The sequence below is a fragment of the Topomyia yanbarensis genome, chromosome 2 (assembly GCF_030247195.1).
Source record: "Topomyia yanbarensis strain Yona2022 chromosome 2, ASM3024719v1, whole genome shotgun sequence".
Taxonomy (NCBI): Eukaryota; Metazoa; Arthropoda; class Insecta; order Diptera; family Culicidae; genus Topomyia; species Topomyia yanbarensis.
The window spans coordinates 103881870-103897589 of record NC_080671.1 but is presented as its reverse complement, the minus strand read 5'-3'; the positions used below and the strand labels follow the sequence as shown (position 1 = coordinate 103897589).

Genomic DNA, 15720 nt, shown 5'->3' with positions numbered 1-15720 from the left:
TGTTGGTTGTAACAATAATTTCACTTTTTATTTATTGTCATCGCCGACTTTCCGTCTTTTGCTTTGTTCTCTTTTCGAAGCAATTTTCCTATGCCAGAGCAAGCAAGCATCGAAGTTGGCCCCGTGCGCGCTTGGCACGCACCGCACATTCATTACTCGGCGTGGAGTTTATTTATCTTGGCGTCGCTATCTGTGTTAATGAGCGGAGCTTTATGGGCAACGGTCGTGGTCTGGTAAGTCAGTCAGGCGTCTTCGGCGTAGCCAATTGACGGGTTGAATTTGAATGGCATTTCTGTTTGCTGTTCCAGTAAACTAATATGAAATGATTTTTCAAATTTTACCTGAAAACAATGTTTAAATTTTCTGACGTTCCTGTAAAAAGTAGTTGAACATACATACAATACAGATTCAGGAAGTCTTATAGCACAAGTTATAAAGTCAACTCGAACCTTTTCGGTCCCTTCACTCAAGTATACTTAATTAACTGCCAATCCAGCTTGTGGCAGTCTACCTATTTCATGCTCATTTTATCATAGTCCAATAACAATTTCCGACTACCCCATCTAAACCATACATACTGCTCTAATTCAAGGGAGGGGCCACTCCCACTTCAAAAGAGCAGAAACGGGAATGTTGCTGTCAGCATTGACCAACAAGGCCAGGAAATTTCAATTTTCCTTTATCGTTTAGGGAAATTTACACCCCATATCATATTGCTGACGCGTGCGTTCGGTGTGCATCCGAGTATCTATTTTTAGATTATTTGAAATGGAAGGGATCCGGTTGGATGAATGGGGCTCATGTCGAATTCGATTACTTTCCGTAGGCAATCTGAAAATATGAATTTCCATAAAATATTTGGGGCTTGTCAGTCAAACCCATTTATAGTGGAGTACATATATAGTTGGAACCATTGCTCTTGATAGTGGCCCTGAACAATTGTTTGGTCGATATTGTTCAATGAACGGGTGTCAGCACTTGACTTTGTTCCACTTTACGAACATGCTTACATTTTGATTGCTGACTCATTTGGTTAGTATTGGACTTGGATACGGGTTTAGGATTGTGGACCATGTTTTGCGAAGTACACAAAGCAATAATCTTTTATATGTTGCTCAAGGTCAGAGGGTTAGAATCGCAAACGAAATTTTCAAATAATGTAAAACAGTGTAAATACGGTAGGCTGGACATGTAGTGTGAATGGAAGCAGAGAGCAGAGATCGTGTGTGGGGCATGCGTTCAAGTAGACTGGAGACTGGCGGCCCAAGATCGAGTAATATGCATGCATATGCATTACGAATTGCCTGACTATCCTAGAGTTGTCACGTCGAGCCCGATTCCAAGCTCTTCTCACAAGATGTGTGACTTTTTGTTTAGTGTCAAACATGTGCCAAGACGTGCCGTTACTGATGGGGAGAATGAAATACGCTCAGTTCCTCTCAAAAGAAAAGATTTGGAATAATCCACAATACTTGACGAAGTTTGTTTGATGGTTTCGTCTCATCAGTAGCATAACGGCATCTTGGCCAGTAGCTAGACACTAAATCGGACGTCGCAGGATGAACAGAAGCTCAGAAGTATGATCTTTTTGGATTGGTGTCTAAATAATCGTCGCGATGGTTAGTTACGCTACTGATGAGAACAGTGAGGCTCCGCGTTCAAAAACCCAAACCTTCGCTCGGACCACGCCACCCATATAACTTCTGAAGCTCGGCCTCAGTCGGGCTACTACCCGCAATAACCGCCTTGCATCAGCCGGTCAGTTAAACATGTCGGATACCGAAACGCCAAAAGACTCCATGCCCCGAGGGTCCTACGTAATGTCCGACTAGCTCTGCACCGACTTCAGGACAGCAATTGGAAATCAACCTGTAACAAAGCCTGCCTGTGAAGACTCTGACCAGGGAAGCTCCGAATACACCATTGACGCTGGACCATTGGTGACCTCACCAGGGAAGTACCATTAACATCACCAGTAGCATTTATCTAACCCATTCGCAAACACCTACTACAGGCCTGCCAGACAAGAATCCAGAAAATCCTCCGACACTGCAATCCCAAATGACGAGAATTACGACCGCCTTCAGCGCCCCGCATCCTGCTGGCCCCTGAGCAGGCGATCTCCCCACCTAACCTCAAAAGCGACATCAGAAGTTGAGCAAACAAATCCACTACAGCGAGAACCAATTCAGGACTCTCGATAACCCCGCACTCGACGGGCCACCGGGAAGAACTCTCAACCGGGAAACTCATCAACAGCAACGAGTATGACGAGACCATAGCCTAGTTCCTGATTGCTCTTGGCACGCGATACTTTTTAGACCATTCAGGAATCCAGTAGTCACCAATTGTCACGCCAACTCCCCAGTACCTGCGCTGACCGGGGACGTTACATGGTGAAGTGATGCCTCTTACCCCAGGCGGCTAGCGCTGCGGAAGGCCCGGGTAAGTACTAGTAAACTAAACCACGATCGAAATTCACCGGCCAACTTATTTTCGCCCACAGGTACAACTGCCAGAGAGACCCCCCAAACAGACCACCACCCGACAGTAGTGGCAAACTAATCTCTGCCAATACGGGAGTAATCTTTCCCTCACCGAAGACCTTTCCAACTAGAATAAAAATACGATTAGCGACAACACGGGCACCGTCTTCCCCGTGTTGGACCCGTTCGTGGTAGTTCCACCAAACTGGCTGCTGGTGCGGGAGATTCAACCTCTCCTCGGGTAAGCTTGTACGATACACTCTGCATGCAACTGTTTATTTTTCATTTACGTCCGCAGGTATACCCAACAACGCTATTGGAGGTTATGGGAACGCCTCCTCGACCCAACAACAAGTCTTGAGTGGAAAAAAGGTTTCTGGTGGTGCAGAGGACATGAACCAGTCCTCGTCTAGCCGCCACTCCACCTGCTCTAACATTAAATCAACGACACTGGCCAAATGACCTGCGAGAATGCCTGGGTGACCTGCAGAGCATCATTGCTAAGACTCAGCCCATCGGACTGGCGTTGCTGGAGATACACATTCGGGACCAGAACTCGTCATCATGGTTTGGACACTGGTATTCGTAGGACGCAGCCAGCGTGGATAACATCTACCGGACGGTGGGTCTGGCTATCCTGGTCGATGTGACCTCCCGACTGATATTTGTGATCCCCGAATAGTACTCACAGTCAGGAATATCGAATATCCGGTCCAGTGCAGTGCACCTGTATATTCCCGGCGGTACTTGGACTGTGGGATGCGAACTTCAACGGCTCATTGACCAAGTTGAGACGCCATTTATCATCATTGGAGATGAAAACGGGTACCGCAAGGAATAGGACTCACAGAGTAAACGTCATTGCTGAAGTAGTCGAAAACAATGAAGCCGTTGTTCTCAACGACGGCAGTTAAACATTTATCCGCGGAATCCGTCATCGAAATCACTATCAGCTTCAGGGAGCTGTGGGTGGACTGTTCTTGCCATCGGATGGAACGGAGACCGCTTCCCTATCCAGTTTACGTACGCGTAAATGCCACCTGCAACAACCCGTTGAAGGGTCTAGGATCGGATAGACTGGTTCCGGTACGAAGAGACCGCCGACGACCTTACAAATTGGGACGAGTCATAAACCTCGAATGGACTCACCAACATCTTCAATTAGGCAGCCGTTTCCTGTATTCCCAGGACAAGTAGGAACACTCCAAGACAAGAACAACTGAGTTGGAAACACCGTTCAGTACGGTCTAAACAGCGAGCGTGGGAGCACTTCGAAAAAGTCGACGTTGAGGGGGCAAATAAGGTAAGATCTTTCCTTTTCTTCACTTTAATTTGGGGTTGGTATCGGGTGACCGTGTCACAGCGTATTCTCCAACGTCTGGTGGTGTGATTCAAAATGGCGGCCGCTAGTAACGGTGACCCGGGAGTGTGGAGTAAGAGAAGACTACCAGAGTACATGGACCCTACGAACAAATTCGGCGAATTGACGTTCCTGCAGTTAACCGGCAAGAACGGTGTACCTTTGCCAAGAAACCCGTTCATTATTGATAAATCGGTTGAGGTTGTCGCTGGAGGTGCAATTGAAGGTGCGAATACCGAAGCTCAAGGGACACGGTATACCCTTCGAGTTCGGAACCCAGTCCAAGTGACCAAACTGACAAAAAGGAATAAGCCAATTGACGGTATTGATGTGGTTGAATCTCATCCGAATCTGAACGTAAGCAGATGCGTTATTTCCTGCTACGATCTGATTCACCTTGAAGAGAAGGAGGTTTTACAAGAAATTATAAACCAGGGTGTGATTGGTGTACAGCGAATGACACGAAAGCAAGAGGAGAAAAGAGTGAATACGCCAGCGCTTATCTTGACCTTCTGCAAGACCACATACCCGCAATACATGAAGATCGGTTTGCTTCGCGTCACTACCCGCCCGTACTTCCCAAACCCGATCCTTCAAATACGGTCATACGCGTGTTCGCTGTCCTGGCTCGCAACGTTGTGATAACTGCTCTGGAGAACATCAAGTCGAAGAAAAATGTTGAACAACCCAGTTTTGCCTAAATTGTAAAGGTGATACCTTACCAACAATCCGCCAATGTCCAAATTACAAAAAGGAAGTAGAGGTCATAAAAATGAAAATCCGCGACAATTTGACATTCCCGGAATCGCGCAAACGAGCTGAACAGCAAAATCTAGGAAGTTACGCCCAGGCTGCAGCGCAATCATACGAGATCCTGAATAAATTAAAAGAACTAGAGCAGACAATGAAGAAGAAGGATGAGCAGATCGTTAAACTTCTGGCAGAGAACAAACGCAAGGACGAGAAAATTGAGCAAATGATGGCGTATATCAAACAACAGTCCGCCAACTAAGAAAAACCACAGTACAGCAAAGAACAGAAGCAAACAAACCAGCCAATCGGGCCAGTAACGAGATCCAGGAACAACTCACCAGCAGCGACTTATACGAATTCAAAACGAGGAAGACCGCAGAAATAACATACCCCGTTCAACAAACCCACGACAACCTCACCGGATAACTTAAGTCCACCACCAAAAAGAACCGCTGCCACTACCACCAACGAAACTATGGATTATTCAGACGATGAAATTGAGATTAACGAGACGCCTCCTAGCTAGCTTCTTCGATAATTCTCTTTTTCGTCAACGTTTGGATATCAAGGACAACCCACGCACGAATACTGACCACGAGATAGATTGGTTTGGAAGAGAGGAAAGTGTAGTACTCCTTCCAACGCAAGCACAGAAGGATGAAGGAACTATCCGGGTTGTCATACCCCAACCCGTTGACAGTGAGCAACCCGATCGTCATCTACAACAAAACGAGCATAACTACACAAAGTCTATCCCCAGTGCCGACCGCAGTCGGTGTTAGTGAGCATAATAGTGTAGTTTGTCCGACAACGGTTGGCACTGTGGGGCTGGACCTTTCTCAGGTCAGTTCCAAAGTTGCCAATCTTCTCGCAGGTACTGCTTGTTTTGATGTTCTTTCAGGTTTGAATGACAACATCACCACTTGCTATCGCCCGGAGAAGGCCCATCGAGATCATCGTTTCGAGATGGAACAGCTATAACAACGAAAACTACACGAAGTCATTCCCCAGTGCCGGTCGATGTCGGTAGTTCTGGAAGTAATCGTGTAGTAGTTTCGACAACGGCACTGTAGGGCTGGCACTGTAGGGCTAGACGTCCTACAGGTCAGTCCATCTTCAATTCATCTCATGAGCGAATTCTGATGCGGCTTATACCGTTACAGATGTGACCAGCAGAAACCGGTTCGGGGAAGAAGAGAAGAAAGTACCTTCCCCACTTCATCATGAAGGGGTTGACCGGGGGAAGAGGACTGTCCCTACTTCCCAGATATACAGTCCTCGCAATTCTCCTCCGGGCTTTCTGCCGGCGAAGATATACCGCAACAACAGCAGAAGCATCAAAGCACCGATATCCTGGTTGAAATCAGCGCAACCACGTCCCGGTACCAACGAAACACACCGGCGAGAACCCGCAGGCAATCACCTTCGCCATCAACATCGTCTTCGTCAGTGACTTTCGCCAATCGAGACAGCAGATGCTTCGCCCTTCAATGGAACATCCGGGGCCTGCAAACCAACATCAGTGAGCTTAAACAGCTGATCTGCGAGTACGGACCGAGCCTGATAGGGCTTCAGGAAACAAAAGTTGACAACCGAGTAGTCGCAGCAGATTTCATCGGTAACAACTGCACTTTGTTGCTGAAAACTGGGAGTTGTCGATACTGGCAACAAGAAGTAGGTCTTGCCATCCGGGATGGTGTTCCATTTGAACGAATTAATGTCGACGACAGTATACAAGCAATCGCAGTTCGGATCCAACTGCCACAACAAATGACGGTGGTGTCGATCTACGTCCCTCCCAATACTCAACAGTGTCAAGAACAGCTGGGTGACTCCCTTGAAAAGCTTCCACGTCCAGTGCTTGTACTAGGCGACTTCAATGCGCACCATATTTGATGGGGTTCCACGAAATCTACCGCACTAGGCCACTTCATCGCAGAAAAAACTTTGACGGAAATCTAGTCAATCTCAACGACGGGTCACATACCCGAATTGATCTAGCTGCCGGTACGACATCAGCCATCGATCTCACAATCTGCTCCGAAGCTGTGGCCTCGAAATTCATCTGGCGAACGCTTCCGGATACCCACAACAGTGACCACTTCCCCATAGTCGTCTCAATCCCCGGATTGTCTCAGGTTCCAACAAAAAGGCGGCAATGGCTGTACAACCAAGCGGATTGGACAGCTTACGAACGTTGATCACTGCTGCAAATACTGTAAGGTAGGGCCCAAAGCTGTTCCATGGTGGTGTCCGGAGATGAAAGTAGCTATCAAAAATCGTAGGAAAACACTCAGAGCATTGAGACGTATCCACGCAGAAGACCCACGAAAAGCTGATGCACTTAAAAGCTTCCAAGTATCGCAGGCGGTAGCGAGAAAGTCAATCCAGGACGCCAAGCAGCGATCATGGGAAGACTTTGTCGCGAAGATATCCCCAAGTTCTACTACGTCAGAGATGTGGCAGACAGTGAACACGCTGAGAGGGAAACATAAGCATAGCTCAACTGTCTTTAAACGATCCAGTGTATACACTGACAAGCCGGAAAAAGTAGCTGAAGAACTGGCACAACACTACAGCTAAATATCCGCAACTTCCGTTCCAACGGAAGAAGGAAAAGGCCGAACGAAACCGAATACTATTTTCACCAGACACCGACGACATATATAATTCCGACTTCACACTGAAAGAGTTGCTGTGGGCACACGACAGAGGGCGGAGCGGGTCTTCAGGACCGGACTGCATCGGTTATCCAATGCTTCAGCGATTGTCATTGTCGGTGAAAACTGCCATGCTAGAGCTCTTCAACAGAATATGGTGCAAAGGCGTATTCCCATCCTATTGGAGAACTGGTATAATTGTGCCAATCCCAAAGCCAAATTCGAGCGACACGGGTCCATCTGCTTTCCGACCATTCACGTTAACGAGCCGTATGGCAAAGGTATTGAAGCGGATGGTGAATCGACGGTTGACTACCGAGCTAGAGTCGAACGGGCGTCTCGACAAACGACAACACGCCTTCAGGTCCGGTCGGGGTACTGACACATACTTCGCGGACCTAGAGAGGTCTCTACCTGACCGCGATGAACACTGTTTAATATCGTCTCTTGATTTGTCGAAGGCTTACGACACCACCTGGAGATATGGCATACTACGCACACTAAAGAAATGGCAGATACGTGGAAGAATGATAAACATCCTGAACAGTTTTCTGGCCGAAAGAAAGGTCAACGTGGAGGGGCTTTTGTCGCCAGCACATCCGCTGGAAAATGGTGTGTCACAGGGCTCAGTGCTCTCGGTTACGCTGTTTCTCGGGGCTATTCAACCCATCTTTCGCATGGTTCCGAACTCCGTACAGATATTGCTGTACGCTGACGACATTCTGCTTCTAGTATGGAAGAAGAAAGACCAGTCGCACCTTCGAAAACTTCAATCCGCAGTGAAAGCCGTCTATAAATGATCGAGGAGTGTTGTATTTACGATATCTGCAATGAAGTCCAGCATCTTCTATTACAGCGATAAAGGTAGATGGTGTAACTATTCCGACGCAAACGCTGTTGAAAACCCTCGGTGTTACCCTCGACCGATCGCTCAACTTTAAAGCACATTGTAAAATGACGAAGAAGGCTTGCGAATCTAGACTGCTTATCCTGAAGATGATCGGTGTCAAATTACTTCGTGGTCATCGTGCGTCTCTACTGCAAATCGGGTCAGCAATTGTTACCTCTCGACTGCTCTACGGCATGGGGTTCGTAAGCAGAGGAGGAGATGCAGTCATCCAAATTCTCGCACCTGCCTACAACAGGATGATAAGATTCGCATCTGGAGCATATGTCACGAGCCCAATCCTAGCCACGATCTAATCGTTCTCCAAACAATTGCACGATTGGAAATCCGTATGATGGAAAAAAGCAAGGATAACGCTGATCTTCCCTTGGTGCATCGAGCTTCCGCTCGTTTGACAGAGGTGGTCGGAACGCCTCTTCCAAATACTTGCTCTCGTACGCGGTTAACTACTCGGAAGTGGTACGAAGCCAAACCCCAGATCGCGTGGGACGTTAAGAAACGCGTAAAAGCCGGAGATCCTTCTGAAATTGTTCGTCCAGTCGTTCAGGAGCTACTAACAGAACGTTTTAGCCGTTCAACAGCCGTGTACACAGATGGCCCGAAAGACGATATCGCTGTCGGCGCGGGAGTTTTCGGAGAACACAAACCTGACAGCAGAACTGAGAGCCAGCGCTGCTGGTAGTGAAGCCAGTGTCAAATACAACCGACTGACGGCCACCAGGTATAGTAATCATGTCACCGACGGCTTCAAGATCGGTGATGAGGTCGGAGTAGGAGTAAGCGGAACAGGAAAAGGGCTCTCCTTCCGCCTGACGGTGCCATGCTCGTTTTTCTCTGTCGGAGTGTCAGGTATTGCACTCGCTATGGCCCAGAGACCGGAAGATACACCGTCGTTTTGATGTCAGACTCTGGAAGCAATCTCCGCACTTCAGTCGAGGAAATTTCGCCCCATCTTCATCTAGACTTCGCTCTAGCATTGGCGGCAATGAAGGGGCTGACTGCCTGGTGGACGGGGAAGACACGGCCGCGGACGTCACATCAGAGTCGTCCCAGCAGCTGAATTCAAGGATATTCGAAGCTTTCTTGTGTCATTGATGCAGTAATGCCGGACAGCTTCAGTGCATTGAAAGCTCGCCCGACCGCTGCAGCAATAGAAACAAACAACGAAAGTCTCCCACACCGTAACGTGAGTCTCTCAAACAACATGTGCAATATACGGAGCCCGAACCACGATGGAACATATGCTAGTGAACTGCCCGGAGTTCAGTGACCTCCTGCAGCACCAGAAGCCGCACTCCATCAGAGAGATCCTCGCCAACGATAACGCCGAAGAGGAAGTGCCACTGCCCTTTATCCAAAACTTCTCGATCTTCTGTTACAGAAGTGACCACACCGTTTCTTCAGGAAAACACAACAGCAACCAGACCAGTACAACAACACAATCATTTGTAAATTTGAATAATGTGATGTAAATTGCTTGGCGAATGACCTTTGGAGGTCAAAGAACTTAAATAAATAAATAAAAAAAATATAGAGCTAGAGTCCCGGATGGGCTCTCGGTCAGAATCATTGCAGACGAGACGGGAAATGTCATCCACTAAAGCACTGCTTAAAGGCAATTGCAGCGGGCAATGATCCTGAATGTGATATTCATTTTACGGCTCAGATATATGCGGGCGTAAAGACCTCACGATCGCGTGTATCATCGCGAGACGCTCGAGCGTTTGTACGTGAAAGTGTTTGATCGCGTGTGCGTTTGTATGCTGCGTGTACTAACGTGTAAGTAACTTCACGTGAATAAATTCGATTTTTTAACCATATGTTCATTCGCATATGCGCATATGTTCTTGGATGATCGCAAGCGGACTATGAATCAATTTTCGGTTCAGATGCTAGAAGAGAGTGCGTGCTTCCATATCAATAGAGTTACCTGTCATATCGGCATGGAACGTGTTGTCTAGTGGATATGGGTATTAGTTTTGTTTGGTCCAACTGAAGGCATGAGTTTATGCTGCTAGGACCGAGAGTAGAGACTTCCGGAAGTGACGGATTCATAATCGCGCGAGCGGTCGCTTAATGCTTGAGACTACGTTTGAAATTCTATAGGTGCAAAAACGTTCACTTAATTAGCGGGGTATTCAATGTTGGCGAGATCGCGGGCATAAGTATGTGTGGGTGATTGCAATTGCAGGTTCGCGTTTGTGACCAAGTTTGCGTTATCGCGAATATCACGAGCGTTTGTATACATGATAAGTATAAAAGCCAACTAATAGAAGTACAACAAAAACAGTCTAATGAAGTAGCAGAAAAGCACACATGTAACATGCAATCAAACTACTGGAACCGTTGTTTACCATTGATAACAATTGCATTCTGTTTGAATTTTATCATGCTATGCTGACCAGGAGTGAATGATTAACGCACGTCGGTAAATTAATCACACCTTATTTTATCCAATCCGATCTTTCCGAATGAATTGAATCGAATGCACGAATCGAACACCGGAAAGAAGTGACCAACTAATCTTTGAAAGGATTACCCACTATTCTATCATATACGCCAGTTCTGAGTCCATTATCTGACACAAATACTTAGGCGGAAACTTACACAGATGGACATACGACTAGTACATAACAATTGTAAATTGGATACTGCTAACCTTTCAACTTATGCAACGTGTTGTGTTAAAAACACTATTAAAAACTCCAAGACACTTCATGTCTTCACTAGTTTAAGTCTAATGAGGCAATTCAAATGTGTTGTCAATGACTTCAGAAGGGCAACCTTCCAGCGTCGATCGGAAATTACACATCCGCGTACACCGCAACACATTCCACTCGGCTGATTCCAAGTCTATTACCACCGACCGCATTACAACACTACAAATTGCTATGTACCTGTACTTGCTGCCCATTGTACAGCGCCTTGCTTAGCGGTGAGTGGCACTGTGAAATCCATCCTCATACAGCACCACAGAACACCGTTTATTCACACGTTGGAAATCGATTACTGTAATTAAAGTTGAATCGAAAATTAAACGATTACACACTCGAATGCCTTTGGCCGGTACCGATCCGCCTCCCATCGCCATTGATGACGAGGAAGAGTGAAGTATTTACGATTGATGTTCATTCAGCCAGCCAGCCGAGTCGGGCCGAGAGTGGCTTTTCATCGGAGCCGCAGTTTTCCCTTTTGTTTGGACTTGACTTTGCATTGCTAATGAAGCGCACTTCCAAGCGGCAGGGGAAGTCCATTGATCCGATGTGTTTTGTTGCCATTGGCGATTGATAGTTGTGGTGGTGGCGCCCGATATGAAATTGGCGCTAATTGAATTTGTGGCGATATCAAAGGTGTCAAAAACTACTCGAAAGTTTTTGTTTCACCGTTCGAGTAGCACGATAGTGAATGTCCAAAGCAGTGCGTACGACCGAACATAAAAAGAGTTGCTTCCGTTTCGTGATAGTAGATTTGCCGTTATTTCCAGGAAACAATTCATATAACGTTTCATGCAATTTTGTTGTTTGATTGTCATAAAATAATGCAAATCAAGATCTAAAGCAACACCAGCAGCAAAACTCCATTCAAAGAATTTTTTGATGTGCATAACCGATCTAACCCACGCTCGCACCCACAAAGGCATTCTCAGCCGCTAATTGTACCAGAATTTTTTGCCCATCACTCAGATGTAGCGAAACAAAGTGGCTAATTCAACAACATTTACCACACTTTTCCTCAACCGCCGCCGCCCAGCCTCCCGTTCGCTCCGTTTATGATATGTTGAACCCTCCGCCGCCTGAACTGAAAACGCGATGGATGGGTGAAAATGTGCTCGAGACAACATAATAAAACGGAGCGAGCTAAGAAAAAAACGAAAAAAAAATTAGCCCGTGGGAAGTTTTATGATCGCACGTAGTTGAGCACAGAAACAAAAAAAACAGTTAAATCATGCGCTACGTTCTCGCTGCCTCACTAGACTGGGGCTGTTCTGCTCTACTCTTTTCCTACTCGTTTGCGTTGGCGAACGGTGTTTTCCCGGCCACCCTTGTTGGTTCCACCTTCGTACTGGTTGGTTGAACAGATATTTCCGCACGTTATGTTTATGTTTCGTTCTTTTTTGTCAAACGTAATTGAAACTAATTTTAAATAAATTACCCAATGAGCTTCAGGTGGCTCTTTTGGGCTATGGTTGCCTCTTTCGTTTTTTTTGTGTTCCATAGGTAAGCGCCATGAATATTTGTAGGATTACTGTACTGTAAAGGGTGGATAGCATGAGCAGGTTACACCTACGCTATCGAAGCAGGCTTATGGGAAATTCCCGAGCTACAGAGTGTATTATATAAGGATAATTTCAAGTCAGATTTACAATTTTTTTAATTTTTGTTTGATTTTTGTCTCTTCTACGCCGAGGTATAAATTTCAAAGTTTTAGTTTGAAAACCGTGTTAAAAAAATAAACTTTCATGTAGGAAATTTATTGAATTGGCCTAAGATGAAAATGAAGCTGCCAAAACACAAGAAGTTGTGAGTGATACTGTGTTTTATTAATTTTCTTCTAACATTTATTTATTTATTTATTTATTTATTTATTTATTTATTTATTTCCATTTTTCATCTGACCCATGTTGGTCTACATGAAATTTAATGTTGTTGTATGGGAAAAGCCCATTTCAAGGTTCACTTCAGAAGCAGACCTCGAATGCGCGTAAAAACCCATAATCTTTTCGCATGTTTTTCCTACAATAACAATGAACTGACACTACAAATTAACAAAATTACATACAAGGTATACAGCATTTCAATAACATTACAGAAATATTTTCACATAATCTTATAAGCTAAGTCAATCTCCTAAGTCTATTCTTGAAAACATCACTAGAAACATGAAAATCGAAATGGTCATACACACTATTGAAAGCATTACACATCGCCCTTATGGGTTCGTTCTGACCGTACTCGGTGCGCTGAAAGTCTAGTCTTAAAAAGTTACGTGATCTAAGGTTTCTGGGGGGTACGTTAATGTTGATTTGTGAGAGAATATCTGGGGCATCCATTTGGCCAGTCAATATTTTCCCAACAAATATCGCTCTGGATGTATTTCTCCTTTTTGCCAGAGTTTCCATATCGAGCAGACGACAGCGATCAATGTATGGTGGTAGCTCTGTTGGGTTACGCCACGGCAAATTTCTAAGAGCAAAGCGGAGGAATCTTGCTTGTACTGCTTCCATTCTGTTAGTCCAAATGCTCGTATAAGGACACCAAATGGCTGCGGAAGCTTCGAGGACAGTCCGAACAAGTGAAAAATACAATGCCCGCAGACAATATGGATCAGTAAACTCGTTGGCGATTCTTATTATGAAGCCAAGGTTTCTATTTCCCTGTGCTATAACGTGAGAGTAATGGTTTCTGAATGTCAGTTGCGAGTCCAGGAGTACACCAAGGTCTCTGATAACTGACACTCTCTCTAGCAATTGGCCGGCGATGTTGTAGCTCCAGAGAATTGGATTTTTTCTGCGCGTGAAAGATATTATAGAGCATTTGGACACACTGAGAGCCAACAAGTTGCGATTACACCAGTTACAGAAAGCATCTAGATGTCGCTGAAGTTCGATGCAGTCCTCTATTGACCGCACAATGAGAAAGAGTTTGAGATCATCAGCATATATGAGTTTGCACCCTGGGGGTATAACATAGCAGACGTCGTTGAAGAATAAAGAAAAAAGCAACGGTCCGAGATTGCTCCCTTGAGGTACACCCGACAAGTTGATGAAGCTATATGACACGTTACTTCCTAATTTCACGGACAGAGAACGATCTATGAGATATGATTTAAGCCATCCTGTAAAATTTGATGGAGCACCCAGTCGCTCGATCTTTGCCAGAAGAAGAAAGTGGTCTACACGATCGAAGGCAGCTTTAAGATCAGTGTATATAGTGTCTACTTGTGATCCATCTTCGATGTTTTTAATACAGTACGATGTAAATTGGGCTAGATTGGTGGTTGTTGACCTGCCTGCAAAAAAACCATGTTGGTCCTTCGATATGTATGCTTTGGTCTCACGAAAGAGCATATTTCCTACTAGGATCTCAAACAACTTTGATCCAGCGCAGAGCGAGGTTATACCACGATAGTTCGCAACATTTTGCTTATCACCTTTTTTAAAAACGGGAAACATTACTGATTTTTTCCAACACACGGGAAACACTGATTGCGACAGTGATTGGTTGAAGATTAGTCGAAAAGGTGTACACAATGCGCTTGCGCATTTTTTCAGTATAATGGAAGGAATCCCATCTGGCCCCACCGATGTAGAGGACTTTAACTTGCTTATGGCAGCCATAATGTCTTCGTCAGTAAATTGAATGTTTCCAAAATTGATTACATCGCGAGGGACATCTTGAAGGCCACAATCCACCTGAGTTGAGCTAGCCGATTCATTTTTAAACACACTCGAGAAATGTTTTGCGAACAAATTACAGATACCGCTGGAAGTATTGGACGTTTCTCCTGCGAGGAACATACTGGAAGGAAGCCCATTTTCTTTACGTTTCCCATTCACAAAAGACCAAAACTGTTTTGGGTTTCGTTTTAGGTTCGATTGGGTTTGTGCTACGTGTCTTGAGTAGAGAAAGCGGTTATATGTTTTGTAGCTGTTACTGGCTATAGTGAACTCCCTTTTTGTGATTGGGTTTCTTCGAATAGTGTAATGTCGAAGCGCAGCAGCTCGCATGGTGGTTTTGTTCGGGGACGAGGTGCAGGCACATGTATACTGAAAAGCTGTTTTAACACCAGTGAGAGTTTTTCTACGGCAGCATCTACATCGATCGCGAAATTCAAGAAAGTCTCCCAGTCGATTGTTTGTAGTGAGTTATGAAGCCTAGAGAAGTCAGTCTTCGAAAAGTTGAACTCCCTGACATCCTCCATCTCGTCATAGAGAACCAGCTGCGGACAAATCTGCATTATCAGAAGTGGAGGATGATGTGCGTCTACAGCAACTAAAGGCTCAAGTGCCTCTGATACGGTACAGTTCATTGAAGCTTCTTCATTTATAAACAGGAGGTCCAGGATTCGATTTCGCCTATTATTCACTGTAGACATTTGTCGCATGTTCAGTACAGACATTCCGTCCAGTAACATAGTACTCGCCCTCGAAAAGGTTGATTCAGAAGGGTCTGGGAAAGCATACCCGGAAGGAGTGCTCTTCCAAAGAAGTTCAGGCTGGTTGTAATCACCAAATAGTAGATGTGCCGTGTTGGGTTCAATGGAAGTTGCAATGTCAAGTGCGGAGTCTATGTGCTTCTGAATAATTTCTACATCACTTGCGGAATCGGGGGGAATATATACAACACCCACACAGAGATTAGTATAGGGGCCACTGATATTTACCCAGAGTTGTTCGAGATTGTGAGTGTCATTTTTGTGTTTGGATGAGAGTCGGTTGGAAACTGCAATGAGCACACCACCACCACGTTTCTTCCCTGCACTATTAGGATCGCGATCGTTACGATATACAAAGCACCTTGAGCCAAATAATTGGAGCGAGTTGATTTGATCATT

The 15720-nt window shown here is 45.4% G+C and overlaps 1 protein-coding gene across 7 annotated transcripts in view; it reads right to left on the bottom strand.

Annotated features, from left to right (window-relative positions):
• Window positions 1-15720, bottom strand: part of LOC131679053 (uncharacterized) — a 402206-nt gene that overhangs the window by 150083 nt on the left and 236403 nt on the right. The gene's annotated exons all lie outside the window — the stretch shown is intronic.